The 7,364-nt window shown below is 39.8% G+C and overlaps 1 pseudogene; it reads right to left on the reverse strand.

The window, feature by feature from the left end:
- Positions 1 to 3,715: 3,715 nt before the first annotated feature.
- Positions 3,716 to 3,936, reverse strand: LOC132537105 (U2 spliceosomal RNA; annotated as a pseudogene).
- Between the last annotated feature and the right edge of the window lie 3,428 nt (positions 3,937 to 7,364).

The raw sequence follows: 7,364 nt of genomic DNA on the forward strand, positions 1-7,364 counted from the left end.
CAGTCATTTACCTGGTCCTGAGCCTCAGAGGAGGACACAGGAGCAGAGAGATGTAGCAGTTTTTTCTAGACCTCAGAGCTCTAAGGGCAAAAGAAAGATTTTCTGAGACTGTCTCCAGTTTCTGTCTTCATACATTCTTGTTTCCTTTACGACGACCCTCTTCGATCTTTCAATAGTATCTGTCGATGAGATTTCCATTTCATTTATTTATTTCTTGCCAATAGTACCTCACATCTGCAAGATTTTATAGCTCCCACTGAACCCCCTCCCTTTGTCTTTTTTTTTTTTCCAGATAGACTGGTGAGAGATAGAGGGAGTAGGAGAGCTACCATAGCACCATTCCACCTTTTCATGAAACTCCAATGAGGTAGTAGGGGGCTGAAGCCTGGTTCATTGTGCATGGCAAGAAAAGCCCTCTACCAGATGATCTATCCTCTGAACACTATGAATGGGGACTGTTAAAAAAGACTTTTCTTTCCTTCTTTTTTAGATATGTATTTATTTGCATATGAGAGAGGACACATAAAGAGAGTGACACAAGAGTACAGCCTCAGTTCTGGCATATGGTTGTGCTGGGGATTGAACCTAGGACTTCTGAAGTCTTAGCCATGAAGTTCTGGTTTTCTGGTTCCAAAAAAAAGTCTTTTCTGACTTGACAAGTTTCACTATAATTGTCAGTCCTTGTAATATTTTCTACAGATGAGGGGTACAGTAGCTTATTCGTGCCCAGGGTTATTACAAGTATTTCTTTACTAATTCAAGAGATGTAATTCTAATGAATGACTTTCTTGAGCCCTTGAGAAATGAACCATCATGACAAGGAGATAATATTAATGCAGGAAAATGAGAACCACAGACCCTGAGTCTAGAGACTAAGGTTTTCATCCTCATTACACTTTAAAGAATTAGCTGCTCTGAACAAAATTGCTTAATCTTCTTCTTTTGGCCTTTATTTCCCTTTCTGTCTGGTCCAACTAGTGATATAGCAACATTTAATGAGCCAGAGACCTTATGTACATTATTTACTCCTTAGAGTGGCCTTCTGAGATAACTTTATTACAGAAAAAGAGATGGGCTCAGAAAAGCACATGTGATCCCCCCTCACCCCCCCCCCCCCAATTCATACTGGGAGTGATATGCAGCTGAACTAGACATGGAACCTAGATATTTTTTGTTTTGGAGTCTTTCATAGCTCAGAATGAGGCCTTCATGCAATAAATATGTATTGAGAACCTTCTGCCTGCTCTGTAGGTCTGACTGATTCTAAATCTTAACATTCTCATCTCAAACCACAGAGAGAATGTGAAAAAAGGAATAATTTAGGGGAAATGATATGATATTTTAGAGGCAGCACAGTGTTTGTTGTCAGGGGACATAGACTCATGTCACTTTCCACCCACACACTGTGCTGTGATTCTAAGCAGGTCACTTCATCTGCCCTGGGTTGCCTCTTCAACTGAAAAATGAGGAGGTTGAGATGAATCCAACCTCAGGGCCTCACAGACTGCATTCAAAGGCAGTATAGCCTGAAACTGGAATTCCTTATCCCCATATCTGGCTACAAACACATCAACTTCTGCTTCTCAATGCCCCCAGCCCCTGTCTTTCTTGTCAGAGTGTCTGATGAGGTCCCTTAATTTCTTCTTGGGGGAGTTCTATGCTGCTGCCTCCCTCCATCAGAGTTCTGTTTCATACCATGGAACCAGCAAAGCAGTTCCAAAGCAATCTTGCTTTCTGATGCTGGTTGTGGTGTGCTCAGGAATTTAATAAGCCTTGCTTGTTGCCTGTGCTCACCATGGTGGAACCAGGTGTGCACGAATATAATTCTGACCAGCCTGGTTTAATCAAGTAAAGATAATGGAGCTTACGGGTGGTGCCATTTTGAGTCTCTGAAGATCCTGCTGATGTTGTCACCATTTTCATAGAAAATGATTGAAAATGTATCAATATTTCTAAACAGAATTGAGGACCCTGTTTAAATCAAACTGTGATAGTCACCTGAAGGTTTTGGTTTGAAGTGTTTCAGTTTCTAGCTCACAGTTGCCTCTTTATAGAGGTGCACTATTACTGCTGATAACAAAAGTGGTATGAAAAAACAGGAAGGAAGTTCCTATTTTACTAGAGGAAAATAAAAGAATTGTATTCAAGCCTAGAGAAAATGAAAATTGCTTTTGTTCAGCAGCAATACCTGCTTTCTTCTTTTGCTAGAAACGAGGCGGGGTTTAAAAGCTTGTCTTGGTTTGACATTTTCTTCTCCTTTAAACTAAAAACAGCTATTTAATTTGAAAGTCTGTAGATACTCATGCCAACTGGTCAACAAAATGAGCGCCCGTGTATGCGCGCGCACGCACACGCACACACACACACACACACACACACACACACACACACACTTACTATCCTACTGTATGAATCCTCATGCACCAAGAATTGACAAGGAAACATTCCAAGATTCCAGTAGGCAACTGAGAAAAAAACAAACTATAATTGGTTGATTCATGAGACAGGAAATGCAAGTATGAAAAAAAATCACATAAAATATTCAAGACACAAATATCAATTAAAAAAAGAAGTCCAAATGAAAATGACAGTGAGGTACTGTGGCCATTCGTCAAATTAGCAATGATTTTAACAAATTTGAGCAAAAGCAGTCCTTACTTTTGGATAACAAGTTCCTGGGAAATACATATGAAATTCAAATATATAAACATCTAACAACAGCTCTCTACCCTCAGATTGTCTGACCCATCTTTCAGTAATATTACTGCCTGTGAAGTGAATTTCAAGAGGCAAAGTCCTAGTCTCTGTGCACATTCATCATTATATTTATTTATGTATTTATGTATGTATTTATTTTTTTATTTTTAGTTCCTCTGGTGGGGGGTAAGGGAATTATATTAGGATTCTTTGGAGGGGTGGAGGGATGGGTCTGGGTGGTGGTACATCCTGTAGAGTTCTTATATTACAGTGCACAAAGATCCGGGTTCAAGCCTCTGATCCCCACCTACGGAGGGGACGCTTCAGAAATACTAAAGCAGTGTTATAGGTATAATGAGTAGGTAAGTGGCAATTGGCCCTTGAACTATTTTGAGCTCTTTGGTGATAGCAGAGAGACAAATGGAGTTTTTCTTCTTCCCACTGCAATTCTTAAAGATATAAGCAGAAGTCTACCTGAGGGTAGGGCTAGTATACGGGCATCTTCACTGGTGCAGGTACAGTGCCCAGAACTCTGCTGTGGACATACTATCTGGCTAGATGCAGAAAAAATCACAACTCATTTAAGTCTCAATCCAAAGCTCTAACATAAATTCTAACATGCTTTTTCTAGGTTTAAGGAGCAAATGAACTGAATTTAAAACAGATTTCATTTAAAGAAAATACTATAGGAACTATAAAATTTCCTAAGGAACTGTAGTTTTGTTTAGTCTTAAATTTTTGCTTATGTTTATGAAATAATCTTGTTTTGAGATGATAGCGGATTGTAGCTAATTACGCAATTGTAAAAAAGTACAAAGAAAACTTTATGCCTTTACCCAGAAACCCCAATGGTAGCTAGCATCTTGCCAAGCTCTAGGACCAGACACTGATAACATTAAGATATAGAATGTTTCTAACACTGGAAAGACCCATCATGTTATCCTTGTATAGCCAAATCCTCCTGTCTCCTGCCCCCAACCCTCTCTTAATCCCTGGCAACCACTGTTCCTCATCTCTTTTATTTTCTCACTGAAAAAATGTGATGCAACTTGTAATAGTAAGTAAACAAGTTCTAGAGATCTAATGCTGCAGTGGATAGAGATGATAATGTTATACTGAGATTATATGTACCTGCAGGCAAATCTTGGTTGATGGCTTCTTAAACTCTAAGTTTGAGCTATATTAAACTGATAAGAACAGATACTACACTTGATCTTAGCCAAAAGGCCGAGAAGTGATAGTTTGAGCTATATAAAGTGAGAAAGCAGATGCAGGAAACTCACCATCTTCCTAGGTTTCCATTTGATTTGCCTTCTCTCTAACTTTCAAAGACCTTAAAAAGTATTTTATTTATTTTAATTATATATATATATACAGATATGTAGAAATATAGAGAGATACGAGAGCACTGCTCAGCTCTGGCTTATGGTGGTGCTGGTGATTGAACCAGGGACTTCAGAGCCTTAGGCATAAAAATCCTTTTGCATCTCACAAGCCCCAGAGACTTCTTATGCTTGGTTAATGCATCCTGTCAGGTTTATAGTTATATTTAGTGAGAGGAGTAAGGAAATATGTTTTCTCCATGTTTCAAGAGACATAAATCCCCAGGGTCACTGTTTTTCAATAGTGTCTTTTAGAAAGAGGAGGAGGGAGAGTTAGGCGGTAGTTCAGTGGGCTAAGCGCAGGTGGCACAAAGCCCGAGGACTGGCAGAAGGATCCTGGTTTGAGCCCCTGGCTCCCCACCTGCAGGGGAGTCGCTTCACAGGTGGTGAAGCAGGTCTGCAGGTGTCTATCTTTCTCTCCTCCTCTCTGTCTTCCCCTCCTCTCTCCATTTCTCTCTGTCCTATCCAACAATGATGACAACAATAATAACTGCAACAATAAAACATCAAGGGCAACAAAAGGGAATAAATAAATAAGATAAAAAATAAAATAGAAAAGAAAGAGGAGGAGGAGGAGAGTTTGGTGAGGTTATAATTTAAGGCAAAGAAAAAATAATTCCTTACCCCACCCCATGCCTCTACCTTCCCACCCTCCAAAATAACGAGAGGGAAATAATCAGTCAGGAATTTAACCTACTGCCAAAAAGCAGGATAAGTTCATGAGGATACAGTCAGCCTGAGAATACCAGTAATTGCTCATTAGCCATGGCAGACACAGAAAATCTGGTGGTTGTATAGTTCTTTACTGGTTATACTTCATCGATGAGATGTTTCATAATTTGTTGAACATCTTTCTCTCACTACTGGGTAGAAACCATGAGGGCAGCTGATACGCTGTGGGTTGTCCCCTCTGTCTTTATGTCTGTGATGAATTATAACTAGAAATTATAGTCTAGTGGTGTACATATTCAAATAAATATATAAGTTTAATAAGTATTATCAATTAAATACTTTCCTTTTTTCTATGTTTTCTCTTCATGATCTTAAAGGACAAATTGTCAACATTTTTTTCCTCACTTATTTTGGGCTTTCACACAACTATCTGCAACTTTGCTCAAAACTCAAATTCATTAATTTTTATCATGACGATGGACCATTTCCACCAACTTGCATTTTTTTAGTTCTGCAGGATCATTAGAACTGGATTCTAGATTATGGGAAAACCTTAACTGCTATGCCCAGTCCTCTTTATCTTTTGCTGCATTCATGAGTCTTTTAGGCAGACAAAGGAGCAGCATATGGTTGTGACTTTGTGGCTTCATAGTGGTATGTATTTCCCTGACTTCTCCAATATTGAAAGAGAATATGGAGGCCCAGCAGTGGTGCATTGAGTTGAGTGTACACATCCTGCATAAGGACCCAGGTTCAAGCTTCTGCTCCTCACCTACAGTGAAGTAAGTTTTCAGGTGTACCTCTTTGTCTCCCTCTCCCACTTCAACTTCTCCTAGCCTCCTTTTTAGAGAAATGAGGGATGGTGAAAGAGCATAATGGTTATGCAATAGATTTTCATGCCTGAGACTTCAAGGACCCAGGTTAAATTCCAAGTAACACAATAAGCCAAAGCTGAAGCGTGCTTTGGTCTCTCTTTCTGTATATTCCTCTCTCATTATAATAAAAATTTTTAAAGAAAGTAAAAAGAAGCTAATAATAATGGGTAAAAATGGTCTATGGGACCACTGGATTTTTTTAAATTTTATTAATAAAAAAGAAACACTGACAAAACCATAGGATAAGAGGGGTACAACTCCACATAATTCCCACCACCAGAACTCCTATCCCATCCCCTCCCTTGATAGTTTTCCTATTCTTTAACCCTCTGGGAGTATGGACTCAAGGTCATTGTAGGATGCAGAAGGTGGAAGGTCTGGCTTCTGGAATTGCTTCCCCACTGAACATGGACATTAACAGGTCAATCCATACTCCCAGCCTGCTTCTCTCTTTCTTTAGTGGGGTGGGGTTCTTGGGAATTGGAGCTCCAGGACACATTGGTGGGGTTGTCTGTCCAGGGAAAACTGGTTGGCATCATGCTAGCATCTGAACCTGGTGGCTGAAAAGAGAGTTAACATATAAAGCCAAACAAGTTGCTGGCTTATCATGACTACATATACTAAAGACTATAATAGTGCAGATGCAGAGTTGTGGGGGGTCTCCATTTTGTAGATAGCTAGTGGGCATATTTTAGTTATATTCCAAAGGCCCTGTGGATATACTAGTTTTTTATTTTTCCCTGAGCCTGACATCTGATATGTAGGTGGATCCAAGTTCTTGTCTGGGGATCTAAGTTCTTGTCATGGCTGGAAAAAGAACCAGAAAGCTGAATCAGGGAATAGGGTAGCTCCCAAATATGGGAAAGATATATAAATATAGTTGATTGTAAACCCCATCGATTTGATGTGATCTGGGGCCCATATTCATCTTAGGAGCCTATGTGACCTATGCATCCCTGTAGATCTGAGCTCACATTCTGTGGTCATGAGTAGGAACATTCCAAGCTGCCCTAATATCAACCCATCTTCCTCAGGTGTAGCATAAACTATGTTGCCCATCCTCCCTTCGGAGGATGGGACATTCTCTACCATTGTTGATCCAAGTTGAGGGCAAGGTCCTATGGGGTCCACAAACATGTCTGTTTTGTTGGTTCTGATAGAGACGACCAATAATAATGAAGAGAGGGATCTATTAAAGATCTAGGCCCATATGTCTGTTTTGGGAATCTCAGGACTCCTTGACTAGGGTCCCAGCTGATGGGGTTTCCTGATAGTGACTAGAGTCATCATTAAAGTATGCCAGTCTGGCTCTTATTCAGCTTTTGTAGTCCTTACTTTGATAAGGTTAACGTTGGAGTGAATGAAGGAAGTGTAATAGGAAGTAGGTGAGGAGGGTATCTAAGTCTAAGTAGACAATATTTCATTATGAACTTTATACTGACTGACAGCAGACTATTGTGTACTTTTGCTTTTAAGTATATACTTTGCCCTAATTTATGGAGGCATGTGAACATATGCTCTGTCTCATGGAACCTGGTCTATACCTAGGTTTTAGGACTTTGTTAGGAAGTGAACCGCCCAAAATGGAATTAGAGAATTCTATGAAAGGAAAGGTCTCAACTGATTAATGAGTCTAAAGGGTTGGCATTCCATACCTGACATCTCTGGACACAGTCTGAAGTGAAGCATGCTGAAGTGGTACTCATTGTGTTGAATAGGTTGGGATTGGTGGATGCAA

Source organism: Erinaceus europaeus, chromosome 2 (genome assembly GCF_950295315.1).
Source record: "Erinaceus europaeus chromosome 2, mEriEur2.1, whole genome shotgun sequence".
Lineage (NCBI taxonomy): Eukaryota > Metazoa > Chordata > Mammalia > Eulipotyphla > Erinaceidae > Erinaceus > Erinaceus europaeus.